The sequence below is a fragment of the Pseudomyrmex gracilis genome, unplaced genomic scaffold (assembly GCF_002006095.1).
Source record: "Pseudomyrmex gracilis isolate BER0280 unplaced genomic scaffold, ASM200609v1 scaffold_23, whole genome shotgun sequence".
Lineage (NCBI taxonomy): Eukaryota > Metazoa > Arthropoda > Insecta > Hymenoptera > Formicidae > Pseudomyrmex > Pseudomyrmex gracilis.
Genome location: NW_018020607.1, coordinates 409755 through 426626, shown reverse-complemented (window position 1 = coordinate 426626; position 16872 = coordinate 409755). Strand labels below are relative to the sequence as shown.

The 16872-nt window shown below is 45.2% G+C and overlaps 1 protein-coding gene across 6 annotated transcripts in view; it reads right to left on the bottom strand.

The window, feature by feature from the left end:
* Positions 1–16872, bottom strand: part of LOC109851976 (protein muscleblind) — a 359227-nt gene that overhangs the window by 75328 nt on the left and 267027 nt on the right. The gene's annotated exons all lie outside the window — the stretch shown is intronic.

The window sequence follows — 16872 nt, the reverse complement described above, 5'->3', positions numbered from 1 at the left end:
GTGTTGTTTTTCCACTCTTCTCTTTTTTTAGTTTTTGAGTTTGATTTTCATGTGTTATTTCTGATATCTCTCATTTGTACTTCATGGGTATTATATGGTTTGTAAGACGTATATATTAGCTGTCATCATATTTTATCGCGATGACAGGTTGTGTTTACTAACACAACACGTTAAAATAGAAACAATAACAGCGTGCGCGTAGCACGCGCCTGTGCTAGTGTCCTATCAGAAAAAGCGTGTGTAAATAATCGCAATCGATTCTCTCGATATTGATTGTTGCCACTTTTAAATCGACGTTGATTGGACGTTTCTTGAATGTGTTTCTCGATTCATGTCGTACGTGTTAGTTTTCCTCTCCTCCCTGTCACGTAACTTTACTTTACTTTACTTTAGTCACGTTTTTAAAGACACGTGACTAAAGTATAGTCGCGTGTTGTTTTTTTATTCCTCTTTCATTATTTTTCGAATGTGATTTTCATGCGTTATTTCTGACATCTCTCATATTATATATTTGTAAGACGTATACTTGCTGTCATAGCGGTGACAGGTTTACTGACATAACACGTTAAAATAAAAACAATAATAGCGTGCGCGTAGCGCGCGTCTGTGTTGTGCTAGTATAATAAAATGTTAAGTCTAATAATGTACAGATATATCTTTTAAATTTTGCATATTTCATTGACTCGGAAATATCCGAGATATATTTCAAATGTCACTATAATCGTCGCACGGGATAAAAATATCCGTTCTGAAGGTCTCTTCTCGAGGTATAGTTTTATAAGTGCCCGAAGAGATTAAATTACGACAGATTTTCTGCCAAGTTAACCCTCCCCCGGATTTTAATTTTAATAATACGGTAACGGTTTATCAAGAAACACGAGCCGTACTCGTAACTTTGCATAATTCCACTTGAGGAGAGCGGGAACACAATTTTCTCCGTTCGCGTTCGTTCAGTCGGCGTCTTAAATGTCCTTTCTCCATAATGAGCAAAAAAATAGCGAATAATACGGCGACAACCATATATCTCATTGCGCAATTTTAAATCTGCATCTAAATTACTTAGTTAAACTGAGAGACAGTGTCGACGGTGCAGTTTTTTTTAGAAAAATATGTCGCAGTTAAGTTAGCAACTTGATAATTTATGCTTAAATGTTCGGAAGAAACATTTATGACTGAAACATAAAAAAATTATAATAATAATATCGGACATTTGTATAACCTAACATAAATGTAATATACGGCAGTATGTTATTTTAAAATATATTTTAACGTCATATCAGAGAAAGGAAAAAAATAAGATAATAAAAACGAAAACAAGCGTAGAAATGAAATAGAACTATTACGCAAATATCCTGATATTTTAGCTTATGAATATCACTTGTTTTTTTAAACCGGGTTTTTACATCGACGCGTGTCAGTCGTAACATTCATTCATTTGCGCAATACATCGAGCACATCATGGAGAGATTAAGTCCAATTTAAGTACATTCGCCGCGCGTACGTACTTTGAAATTCAAGTGAATCAAGGGCTGAGATCTGGTTGCGCGTGATATATTGAATCAACAACAACGCAACAGGAGATGTATTTGCGAGACGAATAACGCGACTCCGATATTGCAACGCAAATCGAGCTCGCATAACTGAAAGAGATATAACGAGATCTACTAACTCAGCATTTTTTCTTAGAACTAACAAAACGGGCGGAATAAAGCGCATGCCCGCGGACGTACAAATAGATGAAACCGTGTGGCGCGGAAGATTGCACATAAAAATTTCAGGTACAGAGAGACAAGCGATGGTTGGAAAAAGGGAGAAGAGGAAAATCCGGTGATAAAGAGAGGGAGAAAAAGAGAAAGAGAGAGAAAAAGTGCGAGCGGCGCATTTCGAAGTAGCGTTTAAAATAGCAAGAAAAATAAAACGATGACCTGAATATTCGATACGAACGGGCCAATAAATAATAATTCGCGCTTCGCGAGATAATTTGAAATCTCGGCCGGGGGATATAACGAATAGTAATTCGAGTCTCGCGCGAAGAAGAAGAAGAAAAAGAGAGAGAAAGAGAGAAAAGTAAAACGCGCAATAATTCAAATCCCAGGCAATTTTTCTCAAGCGAAGCAGGTAGGTACGCCTGGCTATTTGTAATAAGGCAGAGGTGAAGAAGATCGGGGAAAACGAAAGGAGAGGAGGAAGAGAAGGAGGAGAGAGAGGGTAAAAGAGAGGATGAAGGAGAGAGACGAGGATACGACGGGCGCGGGTATATACCCCAGGGGTGTGATAGTCGTACGATGTATGGTTATTGGGCGGCTGGCGGCATCGATTCTCACGACGAGGGAGCCACAGATCACCCGGAAACTGAAACTCCCGCCGTACCGGCGGGTTCCTGCATCTCGTCTCGGTTCTGCTGCGTGCCCGCTTCTGCCTTCGCCTCTCTCCTTCGCCTCTCTCGTTCGGCGCAACTATCCTCTCGCTGCGCTTCCATTCGGCTAAATACTTTATTAGGAAGTTATACGATTTCCCATCGGCGCGCGCGGGCGTCGTAACTTCGAAAACGCCGATCAGATCTGTAAAAATTCTGCAAGAAGCTTACGCGCTCGCGCTTCAAGTCGAAAGTGTAGAAATTGAAAATAAATTAATCAGCGCGCTTATAATTTACGAAATCTCTTCATTATTCTCGGAGGAAGACTTTCCTTCGCTCGCGAGAGTCGCGATGTCGAGAAAGTTTGCAGCCGACCGAAAATCTGCGATACAAAAGTAATTCTGCGTTAAAGTTAAATTATGCAACGACTAATTTCCAAAATCAAACAAAGTTTTTGGATTTTCGCGCGGATTGATTTATCAATTTTTAAGCGCGCGATCCTCTCGCGGAATTTCGCATGTATCACACGGTCGGTGTCGGCCCGGCCAAATAAAGCCACCGAGTCCCTAATGAAACCGTGTAATTTTCCGCCGCACAATTCGGCGAAATCTAATCTAATATTGCGCACGTAATACCGGGGATATCGAGCCAATTAGATGACAATACGTAATTATTGTGGCGTAATGTTCTCGCTGCTATTTGCGCGATGAAAAGCGAGAAGACTATTTGCGGTTCACGTGCAAATTTCATCGCAATAATCGCGCGCAAAGCATTTAAACTATGTAAACCGTAACTATACTACGATTTTTTATCGCGCAAAATAACATGTATTTTGAATATTTTTCAGAAAAATCAAAAAAAGTTTTTTGTCAACAAAACGTCACTCTCTCTCTCTCTCTTCTTACAAACGACACGACAAAAGATTTTGCACCAATTTGCACGTTGACAAACTTGGAAACGTCACGCTTACATAATATAATCTGCGAGGTCCTCGAAACGCAAGTCGAGTTGCTTCGTAATCAAACTGGCAAATCAATTTTCCACCGACGCGAAACTATTCGCGATTACACTGCGAAATATAAGGCACCGTACGAACAAACACACAACAAACACACCCGGTGTAATTCGAATCTCTCTCTCGCAACTCGTCTTGTGCTTGTCCAAATATCATATACGCGAAACATATCAACAACAACTAACCTCGTTGGACTGCATTTCCAAGTTGCCATTCGCCGTAACAATCTCACGAAATTCCGAGCCGACGCAAACAACGGCGCGACTCTCTCCCGCGCGTCCGTGTAATTCTAGGGGACAATTTGCCGAAATCTAATCTAATATCATACTGCGTAACGCCGGGAGGGATGTGAGGTCAATTGCACGGCAATATCCTCCCCCCCGCGCGCGCGCGCAGCGTTTGTCAACCTTCTCGTGTTTGCGCATCTGTAAGTAATGCGAGTGCTTCGGCGATAGAGTGGCCGAACTCGAGGGGCGAATAGTGTGTGTGTGTGTGTGCATGTGTTTGTGTGCTGCAACGGGGCGCATCAGAGATCGACGCAAAGTTTGCGATCGCTCGATCGCCCCGTCTGCTTGATCATCAATATGATCACATCGCCTAATTGCGCGCGGCTTCGTCTGATCGCCTCTCCGAACGGACGTGGAACAGAGAGGCAATTGGCCGCAGTCTGACTTATCCCCTAAATCGAGTCATACTTAAGATCGATGCCGATCGATAGTCAAGGCTCAAAGGGAGATTCACCGCTCGACCGATGTGTCCCGTCGGATGCATCATGATTGTTTCTGTCTCGGACGATTGATTTTGCCGTACTGAAAGCTATCGGTTATTGATATCGAGCGAAACAGAGAGACGGAGGGAGACGGAGACGGACTAGTTCGTAGGTGTATTAATTAACCGCAGACTTCGGTTGCGGTAAATAGAATTGTCGAGAGTCGCAACTTGGTCGACTAAGGTATTTACTTCTGGCAAATTGACTGACTGGCGATCAATCACTTAAACTGCAAGAAAATGACGACGTCTCGAAAACAGAGTTTCAATAAAAAAAGGAGAGAAAATATAACTTTTACTGGGAATTCGTTGAATTGAATTATGACGATGCAACTCAGTCGATCAGTTATTAGGTGTTTCGCGGATTACCTTCACGTACGTTTGGTCAAACATCAACCGCTCGATCGGCGCGCCAACGCAATTCCCTGCAATTATAGCATCGGGTGATACGCGACATTCATTAGAACGCGCCATGTATCTGGCTTCATCAAATATATATGTGCGCACGGCGGGGAAGAGAGAATGATCAAGTATCTAATTACTAATTGATATAGAACGATATACGCGGAGCGTCGCTCGGTTGCCACAATATTTTACCGTGCAAATGTTTATTAGCAAATAACCTTCGGCGTGTTGTACCAACGGCAGAGCGGCATTCGGCTTCGTGTACTTACTTCGACGTCGTATAATACATGAAAATGCGTGAAAAATTCTTAAAGTGATGAATCCGCTCGCTCACCTGCAACAAAAAACAAACAATTTTATTAGTTTATTAGTAGAGTATATAAATATATATAATATATATATAATTATATTTATTTACATGTATGTATATATCAAATAAAATTCTGAAGTTTCTTTTACAAAACGAACTACTGTCAACAATTCTTCGACTACAGAAATTGACTTCAAATGATACAGACGAGACGGTCTTTATCGCAGTTGATCTCTGCGGAGGTGGTGCTCGAGACGAGATCGCGCGGCATTTCTAATTTCCCGAAATGTTCTCGCGGCGCAATATAAACGCACGTAACTACGAAGGCGACTTAGCGAAAAACTTGCGCGCGGGGAAATAAAGAAATTCTCCGAGGAACGCTCGTCGTGCTTTTCGCGCGCCGCGCGGCGTTAACAGATCGCATAAAGATTACTAAATGGAATCCATACGAGCGTATAAAAGTTGCCCCGGTGCTGCTGTTTCGCGGCAACCGACGCCGCCGGTGCGCATTAGCGAGTTCGCGCATACTTGGTGCGGCGCGGTCTTAGGTGGGAAAAATACCGTCGGAAAATACCGGGAAAGCCGAGAGAGAAAAGAAGAGTGCATTTTAGCCGCGGCGAGCAGAGCTCGGCCCCGGCGCCGGGCTGATTGGGAAAAGCCCCGGGGAGCCGTTTCGTCGTCTTCCTCACCTTCGTCTTTTTGGATTCTTATTCCACGTGCCGAGGCCGGAGCTATCCCGTTTGCCTCCCCGCGCGCTCTTTTCTCGCCTTCCCGTCTGTCCCTCCCCCCGCGATCGTTTTACGCGCCGACTACACACGAGAAAACGTGTGTAAATGGCGGACGTGAGTCCGTCGTAACCCGCCCGGGTGCACTTTTCGCTTGCGCAGGATCCACTGAAAATTTTACAGCGATCCCGAGGAGACCGAGAAGGAAGGAGTTAGACACATCCGCGCTGAAGAGGGTGGATGTGGCGCGTAGAGGGGGCGAGAGGAGGATGTGGGAGGAGAAAGGGCTCGAGAAGGCTCGTTCGAATTTTCGTGTCTGCGACGTTTTAATAAATTACGAAAGCTTCGGGCGCACTTTCGCGGATAGCTCAACGGGGGATCGTTTACGGCGGCTTCGAAATGAATTTGTTATCGTCGTCGGGCCAGACGGCGAACGTGAACTTTCTGCTGCAAGCGTGTTCATCATGCCAACGTCGAGCGATTACCAGCTTAGTCGATAAGTTTCTCCGAAAGTAATCTAAGTAATTTAAACAGATAGATGTATTCGAGCGTTTCCCGTCGAGAAGAAACTTCTCTTAAGGGAAGATCCAAATCCCATCCGCAATATATTCTTGTAACAACAAATATTTGAAAAATTGTAATAAATTCTCACTATCGAAATTAAATAAAACGATCGCGTAAAGAAAAAAGCTGCGTCGCGATTTCGCTTCTTTCGGATTTCTTTTGGAAGTGCTTTCTCCGCGCGCGTTTATGTTTCTCCTCCTCTCTCCTGACATTATATCGCGTCTTCATCTTGTCACTATAATCCTCGAATAAGGGCCGGCATAAAAAGTGACTTAACATAAGCCGGATAAAAGTGACAAGACGCGAGGAGAGAACAACCTCCTTCGGCGGAGGGGGGCGAAAAAAATCACGTATTTTTTCATACTTACCAAACGGGGACGACGCGCTCTCCTTTATGGCGATAAGAAGCCGAGGTATCGCGCGACATAACTCAAACGGACGGTGATCCGAGCCGAGCTCGGAGAATACGTTCGATGATGCAATAATAGCGCGATAAAACATACGCGGGAGAGAAAGCGGAAACGCGTGCGCGCACACGATGAGATAGAAAAACCGACCATCTCGTTTCCCGATTCTGCCAAAAAAAAAAAAAAAAAACAAGAAACAAGACAAATGGCTTGAAAAAAATCGCTCTTTGTTCGCGCCGTTTCGATAAATCTCTTTGTCTCATTCCGTCCCCGTCTGCGTGACGATCAATTCCGGTTCCTCTCGACCGTGACGAACGCGCACAGTTTCGAAACCCGACCCGATTTTAGTTGCAATCCGCGACGCCAGATATCGTAATGACCGCATGAATGGCGAGGAAGTTGCCGTTGGAAGGTCGGAGAGGAAGAGCGAAACGGGAGCAAACAAAAAAAAAAACACGGATCGAAACACATTTTCGGAACCCGACCGCGAGAATCGAAAAGCGGAAGAGAGAAACAGAAATTAAGCGATAAAAACAAGAACGTATGGGGGAAACAGGGTGGAAAAGAAGCGGAGAAAAGCTAGCGAATATCTGACGAGAAAATAGCGAAAATAGGGTAATGTGATGCGGCGAAACAGAGGGAGAGGGGAAGCAGATAGAGACACGGTAGAGCAGTTTCTCCCTTGACGGGCGGAGGGAAGAGAAAAGGGAAAGAGAGTTTCGGGTTTGGGAGTGCGGAGGTGGCATAAAAGCGAGTAGTGGAAATCCGGACTGGCTGAAAGGAGCGATGCGGGATTACCAAAGGATTTATTTGAGATTTTCTGCTGCCGCCATCGCCGCCGCCGCTGCCGCCACCGCCGCCGCCGTCGTACTGCCGCACACTACACGGCAGCAACTCGGCTCGGTTTGGTGTACAAATAACAAAAAATATATGCGGCGGGGAAAAGGATAGAGAAAGAAGAATAGCTCTCGGCGAGCAGTCACTAGGGCGGGCAATAAAATCATGTCGATTGGCGTATCGAAACATGCATGTCGCGATGTTGCATTTTGCTTGCACGTAAATCGGATTGCCGTATGTCGCGTACCTGCCATTGTATTTGCTAAAAAACAAATCGTCCGTTTCTTTTTCCGACGCTTTACATATATATGACATCACGTTTTCACGGAAATAATATCTCGCTCTCGATAGCATCATGTTAACGTACTCAATACGGTATTTTTCTTCTCCTGCGTCCAAAACAATTTTTTTTTGTTTTTTGGCTTTTCTCTATTGAATCCCGATTACGAGAGAACAAAGATCTTCTTCCGTAAAATAGTATTTATATACATTGTTGTTAGCACATTTTCTGAAAATATTCAAAATATATTATTAAATATAAAATTTTTCACGTTTTACAAATAAATTTATAAGTGACAGATAACAAAATCGCACCCAAAATCTTCATTGAAGTTTTTATATGTTTGTTTTGATTCTTATGTTTACATATTTTGCCAAAGATTTCTTGAACAGGATCATCCCGACGTAAGTCTCGCGCGCAACACCGTCAAAGCAGATTTGGCACATTTCAATGGTCAACGTCAGACCGTTTAAAATAAATGTCTGTCAAAGACGGACCGTAGTGCCTTCGTTATAATCTGACGAACGAAAGTTTCGTACTATCGAAAATATGTCAAGGCGTATCGAGGATCGAAGACGAGATGGCATCGTCGTTACGGCCGAACTAGCGGGCGCGGCCGCAATTAGTTTCGTTCCCTTCCTCTCTCACGCCTGTCGGCTTCGATCTTTTTTGCCTCGCCTTCTACACAAGTGACCGCGGAGACGTCGCGCGGCAAATGACGAAGAACTAATAAGAAAAATTAAACGGTCGTCACGTCGCAATTTAAAAAAGACTCGCTGCCGAATTCGATTGACGCTTGTGCGAGACACGATCGATTTATTTCTCTCTCTTCAGACGCGTGTAATTAAATTATACAAATAATAAAATTATGTATAAAATATATTAATAATATTACATAATTTTATTAAAGCAAAAGAAAATTTCTATTTTTTTCGTTCGAACGTCGTTTCAAAATTGATGAATTGGCGTATCGAACAAAGGACATATCGCTATATTTACGCCCAACAGAGCGAAGTATTAAAACCACATAACTCATCATAAAATGTACTCGTTCTCTTCTGTGCGCTACAATAAAACATACCTATAAAAACCTCTTCCTCTTTCTCTTTCTTTCAGTATTATTATTGCGACAGTCGTTGAAAACTCGGCCACAAGCTTTTCGTGTCACTTAAAAATCACTCGCAGATATTCGACGTTTATTTTGAGATTCGCAATTTCGCTGAAATATATTCTCAATACGTGTACACCGGAGCACGACTCGTTACCAAAGGATTTAAGCCGAGCTAAAGTCTTAACTGTCGTCGCGACCTGCTTAATAGCGCGCCGTATAGTTAAGACAGGTGGATAAGCGCGCGATTCTCAGACCTCGAATAATATTACGAGCGATGACATTCACTCCGACGACGACATCCGCAGTTGGAGCAAGTACGAGAGCAAAGCACGAGACGCATTAGTCGTTGGGGCGCGCGCAAGTCGTCCGCGTGCGCGCCAACTTCGAAACAACGATTATTATCCGCGCATACCGAGATATATGTATATTAGTCGGAGAACCAACCGAACCACCGCCGACACTAATAAAACCCGGGTGCAGGTGCAACCGCCGCGTTTGCGTGCACTGCATATCGTCACCGCAGCAATTAATAATCATTACATAAGGCGGGCTCTCTCTCCGCATACCGAAATACCGCCGTCTTGTAATCTATCTAGTTGTAAGCCTCCTTCCTCCTTGTGCCCTTTCCTCCCGGGATTCGAGAAGACGAGACGACGCCCCGAGTTATGGGAATATTAACCGTCTTATTCCCCAAATAATGTCTGAATGCTGAATAAAATGTCTCAGACATCTCCGTCCGATCACGTTTCTGATATTTGATGGCAATTGCTGATATTTAATGGTAATTTCTACACCCTCAACTAATTTCACAAATTAATAATCTTTTTCGAATTTTCGGAAAAAAATATACAGACGCGTGTTTCGTCGATGTTTTTAATATTTTTAGCGCACGCTAGAAACTAGGAACGAGGAAATTGATAACGGGAAAAAAGTTTCGTGCTGGCGCAATAAAAATTCTTACGACGCCGATAAATCGAAGTGTCGCGCGCACGTCAACGTTATATCTTTTTCCCCGACGCAGACCCTCGACCGGCTGGTAAACGCGACTGGCTTGTCTATTTCCCAAAATTGCGAAACTCCCGCTAATGATTGATATTCCAATCGCATCCGCGCGATGTAACCGATCATCCACGTTGCCACGTCTTGGTAATTGCATCTGGCTTTGCGACACCGCGGCCGTAATTCAACACCTGACGCGCTCGCTCTTAATACAAACACGAACCCGGCAGAGAAACGGGTGTAATGCGATTCCCGCCGAGTAACTTTGTCGCGAAAGAAGCGACAATATTGCCACTGAATTCGTAATCGAGATCTAATAACAGCGTGGTGGCGGCGCAATGAGATAAACGCGCGATACAAAGGACGAATCGCTCTTCGCGCAACTTGACGTGTTTACTTTCGTTTTTCGAGAAAGTGTGAGAGATGTTAGAAAAAATGATTTCAAATTACTTTTCTCGCCGACATCGAGCGATATATCCGGAGAAAAACTCTGGCGACAAACGCGCCTACGAAAGAAACTCGGGGATCGCGATCAATCTCTAATCAAGGCGACGCGATCGGCGAGACACGACGTGGCGGCGTTTGTCCCCGGTCGCCATCCTATCCCCTCCGTCCCCTTCTCTCTCTTTTCCTCACTGTCGAGGGTTTCCTCGGGTACTCGCGTGCAACCGCGAACGCTCGGCTCGAAACCCCTCCGGCGTTTTATACGACCGTCCAGGCGCCAGGACGACTGCTCCGGGTCGCGGAAGTCGTCGCGCTGGCGGTTTTCTCTCTGTAAGTAGTATAGACACACGCGCTCGTTTATGCGGCGAGCGCACCGCCTCACCTACCCCTCCCCGATCGACCCCCTTTTTCGTCAGTTCGCGACAACGTCGTCGGCCCCGCAAATTGTTTCCAGAGGGAAGGCGTGATAGTTAACGACCGCGAACAAAAGTCGCTCAGCTGATGCCCGCCCTTCTCGCTCGGAAACTCGCTCGACTCGGTGTGTTGCGTCTATGTGCAAGATAGTTGACGCGCACATGCCCGCCCCGTCCTTGCATACACACACACACGCACGCACGCACGCGCGCGCGACGCGACTCGCACAGTCACCTGTGTCAACCGGAGCGTATACTAAGAAGTTTCGCCCAACAGCATTTCCAGAGGGGACGATTAAAGGGAGTCGTCGCTTCTCTGCGATGCGGGAGTTCGAGGTTATCAAACGGGGGGTACGAAGAGGAGAACAGTTAGGCAAATGCGCGCGAGGATCGCGCTCGCGTGTATCGGGGCGAGAGAATGTATTATACGTGCAGGCGAACTGCATCGTGTGCGAGCACGTTGTGGAGGAAAGAGGGGTGGGTTTGAGAGAGGGTGAGGACACGGCGAGAGGGTGGCGGTCGGTTTGCGCGGGAGGGGCGCGGGCGGCGGGCAATAGTCGGAGTGGCGCCGCGACTCCCGTGACGTCTGTCGGCGCGTCGGCCAATCAATAGCATCCCCATGGCAACCACAGATAACATCGGACACACACCGTGCCGCACAACTACGCCGCCTTTCGGGCACTTCCTTTCACCGATGCCCGAACGAAAGGCCGACGAAGTGAAGAAGAAGAAGAAGAAGAACAAGAGCCACGGCCGCGAGGCGGATGGAGGCTCAATCGGGGAAGGATTTCCTCGAAGCCACCCTCCCCATCTTCGAGTTATTCAAAGTCGCCATCCCATCTTTGCACACTTTGGTTTTCCCACCGTGTCTCTTACCGGCTTTCTTTTCTTTCTTTTCTTTCTAACTTTCTCCGCGCGTTTCCTGTACTCTTCCGTTTCTTCTCGTTTTGCCCCCCGTTTCCGATCTGCGCGCGATAGGTCGCACTCCAATTCTCACCTCCGTTTTACCCGTCTGTCTCACCATCTGCGAGCCTCTCATGCCCGAACATCCCTTTAGCGAAAAAGCACCTCACCTCCCCTCCCCTCTCTTCAAACGAACTCTAACGTCACGTCGGACTATCGGCGTATATATCGCTCGACAACCTCTGCCGGACTCGTTCGACGCTTTCGAGCACAATTCTGCATTTACCCGCATGTTATCGGAACGCTCTTCTCTCTCTCCCTCTTTACGTTAGTACAACGCGCGCTCGTTCCTGGCCCGGCTCCTGGCGTCGAGTGCCAGATTGAAAACCAACGGAGCGTGGCACGTGTGAAATCGCGGACCGATCGGGGAGAAAGACTCCGCTCCATAGAGCTTCCACGTCTACACCTTGACCAGAGCTAAACCGCGTGATTGGATCTTCAAGAAGGATCGACACTCGCTAAGCCGCAGAAAGCTTTGAGAAAAATGAACTCGACGATGTAATCAGTCCGACTCACCGAGGGGATTCAGAACACGTAATTCGATCTCGGTAAGGAAGAAGAAAGAGAAAATACAACCTCGCGCATTGCATACCGTTACACGCGGCTTGATGCTAAGAGTTTTCTTGAAAGTAACTCGAGTCGCTGTAATCTCCTCGACGCACAAATAAGCAGGAAAACTCTTTCGACCCGGCGATTATAGGTCGATTTTCGAACGAGTCTCGATCGAACTTGAAACTGTGACACAAAGAAAATTGTGACAACTGTCGATCGAAAGTGCCGCTGGTCGAATATTTTATTGAAGAAATAATTATAACGAACTACTTGTTCAAAAGTTAAAAAAATCAATTTACTCAAAGCACTGTTTTCTCTCCTCGCCACTCGAAAAGGGAGGAATTTAAATCGACGTAATCTTTCGACGTCCCGCGGAAGTTGCGTTCGAATTTCGATTCTGTGTCAAGCGCGCGACGTAAAGTACCATTTCACATTCAATTTAAAATATCTCACATTTCAATGATCGCTCGCGGAAAATGCACGGCAAGCGAGAATAGGAAGCGCACGTCAATTTGAACTATCTCGTATGTGCAAGACATTTGAAATTGACTTGGCGAGGAACAATTCACTGTTTTCTGACGAAGCGTACCGCTCGAGCGTGTGCGCGCGCGCGTGCAAACCGCTGGAATATGCAATAAGCAGAGGCCGTGGTGCTGTTTACGATGCGGAGGTCGGTATTAATCACTCCTATGCTGTGTAAGGAGATCCGCCAGAAAAAAAATGCAACCGCGAGCGGCATTTGCGAGCCGTGTAAACTAGTAAGTTTCAGGCACACTTGAGGTTATGCCGTTTTCGTGCCAGAAGAAACGTGCGCCTCGTTCTTCCGAAATGAATTACATTATTTAAATCGAGTTTACAAAACATGGAACAGTTTTTTCATTTACGACCTCCGGTATGTAGCACGTGGGAGACCCGCTCCGAGACGCCCTCGGACGGACACTATCGTCGAGAATATCGTTGACCTTCCGTCGAATGTTTGCCGAACTCTAGAACCCCCGAAGGTATAACGAGAGAGAGAGAAAGAGAGATCTGTGTGTTTGTTCTACGGCGAGATACACGACCCACAGAGCGTTCTTAATGTCCAAGAGGGAAAGATTTCTACAAGGCCGTACCTCCTTATGAGCTTTCTCGCGAATCCCGGCTCGACATCGTCCCGCAACAAATATCGTCTTAAGGGGATGATTCTCCGCGCACCAAGAGAGAGAAAGAGAGAGAGAGAGAGAAGGTAAATTACGCTCTGCAATGCAGGACCGAGTCGCGCTAAATTAAGGCAAAACTACTTCTGCCTGGCGAGAAGTTAACAATGCGAAATAGTTACCATAGCTTTAATAGTTGCGAATTTCGAGAAATGAAACAAATGAATTGTAAATTCAGAGAACTCGCGCGCTCGTACGTATATGTGAGATACTCGCGCGGATTAACGGGAAAATTACAAGTATGCTTTTAGTAGCAAGTGTACGCTCTTCAACATACAATATATCGAATTAATTAAAACATACACAAATGCGAGAAATTTATTTTAATCTCGAAATGAGTGTAACGAGCGGATGTTTTCTACTACACGCATAAAAACGGAAAATAAGAAAAGCATTCAAATTTAAAATATAGTATCATGCTTCACGTTTAAATAAATAACAATAAAATTTGTTTAGCAGATGAAACAATACTTTAGCTTGCCTTACGGCAAAAAGCCGAGCAATGCCACCGTAGGCAAATTAAATTCTGAAACAATTCGTGAAACAGGGAAAGAGAAAGAAAGAGAGAGAGAAAGAAGAAAAATGGAAGAATAAGTAAAGCGAGGAAAAAAGAAAAAATGACGAGGTAACGCGCAAAGTGGTTTCCCTGTTTTCGAGCGCACTGGAAGTGAGCATTGAGCTTAAGCGAGAAAAGAGAGAGAGAGAGACGAGGGGTCACGAATGGTGGGGTGATTTAACGAGATGTTTTCGTGAATTGTGTCCGCGCGGTGGTAACTAATAATTCGATTTTACGAGCGACCGCGCGCCGAAAAAGAGACAGAGAGAAAGAGAGAGATCGGCAATGCAACCCTTTTCCCCAACTCACGTAACTGTCGAGAACCGTCGAGTAGCCGGGAGGCGTCGCGGCGCCGCTCGGACTGGCACCCCATCCCCTTTATGCCTCTTACCCTTCCTGTCCGTCTGTTCGTCTGACGGTGTGGCCGGTCAGTCGATCAGCTGGCCGAGAGACCGTCGGGATTCCAGAATGTCTGGACTACGTCCAACCGGGTTACCGCACTTCGCCCTATCTCCTTCCTTCCCTCTTTCTCTCTCTCTCTCTCTCTTTCTCTTTTTGACCATCCCTTTTGCGCGCCCATTGACGTTCCATTTCGAGACTTTCACATCGATGGCTGTCTCTCGCTACTCTCTCCCTCCGGAGCCCTTTGCCCTTACGCAGGAAACGAGCGTCATCGTAAACTCCTGATCCGTCAGGCTTGAAATGTCGGTCGTCTTCACGAAGACCACTCCCTCCTCTCCCCTCTGAAAGTTTTCTTCCCTTTTTCCCGTTCGTCGTTTTTGGGACAAGTAAATTTGGGGCAGCTGGTCATTCGCGGAATTGATTTCCTTGAATTTTCGCGAAACGTACTTATCCTCGAACAATACGCATGTCCCAATTATTCCGGCGACGCCAGCGCTGTGTGTGACGCGACGACAATCGTACGTTGATAAATGACCTCTCACGATAATTGCGTTGCTTGCGCGCAGATTTTGTGATTTTCGGCGCACGCACGGTTTTACTTTGCGCGGAAATACGAGCATGACAAAGCCTCGCTACGCTCAAGACAACCGGGAAACATTACAGAGAAACTGATACGTCTGATCAAATTCGGGTCTTCTCTACTTACGCGAATCAGAAGCATCGCGCGTTACTTTTGATTGATATCATCGTCCAACGAATTATTTTCTTCTGCCAATTCAAAAATCATACATGTCTGCTATTTCGTGATTAACTCCTCAAAGCTGTCAGTGTAAAAAATTACAATTTGCAATTATCAAATAAAATTGATCGTTTGTACAAATGTCAAACGAAATAAAACGTTTGATAGCTGCGCATCGTTTTAATAACTAAATATAGCGGCATAATTTAAATAACTAAAATATTATAATATCGCAATCATTAATTTTCAAGTTTAAAACTACTGGAACTTGCGCTATAAAGTCGAAAGCCGGCGGGGTTGATTTGAAAGTCGGTCGGTCGTCGTCGTCGTCGTCGTCTCTCTCGTCGCGTTAATAAATTTTGTCCGCGGAAAATACGACAGGGCGGGTGGTATCCAGAGAGTTCTGCCGTGCGCGCCGTGGCTGCAGATACGTAAAATTTTGATGCCGGAAGCGAATGTCAAGTAGAGTTCCAAAGTGGATGAACATGCGGATACTCGCATCCGCGCACGGCCGAGAAGTCTTGAAGATTGTACGCAATATCGTCTGCAATTCACAAGAGCTCTCACGAATTTAGTGCAAGGATCGTAAAGCGCGCGAACTAGAAAAGCGATCGTGAAATTATATAACTTCGTCGCGAGTCGTTTGAACAGTTCCGATGCGACAATCAAAAGATGTACAAGTATCTCGCAATATGCTCCGCCAGATAATTCACTTTTTTATTGTGCGAGAACATTTTTCTGCACATTTGTTTTTAAGTATAAAAACACGTCGCGAGAAATAAAGATTTTGAAAAACTTGAGTACCGGCGAAAAAAACAATACGCTGCAAATTTTTTAAAGCATGAAATTATGCAAATTATCGCAAAAAATGATTGTTAAAAATCTTTGTATTGATAAGGAAAAAAACACTATTAACTCATGACGTGAAAACAATTGACACCGAAATGCCCGAAAAATGTCTCTTTTCACAGCTCTTTTCCGCGACGTTCCGGCAGCAATTCTAGTCACGCTCGTCAATAGTTGTCATTGTTACACGACCAGACGCGACAACAGACAACAGGATTTTTCATTCGGTCTAGCGGCTCGTTTTACTCGGGGAAAAAATGCGGGATTTTCGTGTTAAATCGTAGTTGCAAAGTTTATCTGCACGGCGTGCCATCACTACCCGCGTCAAAGTTGATTTTTTTTTGGCTAGATTTAGAATTTCCATCTTCCTCCGACAACATGTGTTGTGTGCTCGATATCAAATATTGTCGCGCAAATTAATTGCCCGGTAAAGTTATTTTGAACGAATTTTGTTTTCCAACGCGAGAAGAGGTTTTTTTTACCACTAGAACGTGTGTGACATCGAAACAGAAAAACATTGAACAATTTTTCGCACGTCAAAACTTAATTAAAAACCTTTATGTATTTAAATAAAAAAAACTACTATCAACTTACCAGAAAGATCAAAGTCCATCACGTCAAAGCGCGTTCGGCGCGATAAAGACGGAACACACACGTATATCGCCGATTCTTTATTCATTTGACTGCGTCGTTCCTTGAGCGTAAGGAAATAAGATGAAACCGGGAAAGACTAAAGTAGCGTGGAAAGAGAGAGAAAAAAAAAGAAAAGAGGAGAAATAGAACGGTCCCGAGAAAGTCAAGTCGACTCCGCAGTCGTTTCCGCGGGGGTAAAACTCCTTTGGTAGTATTCCAGAATAAACAAAAATGCGATGCCCATCCCGTGCTTTATGTATCCCTCCTCGCTCTCTCCCCTCTGCGTCCCGGATGGCTGACGTGGAAAAGAATCCAGAAACGCGAGCAAGCTCGTAAATCAAATGTGTCTGC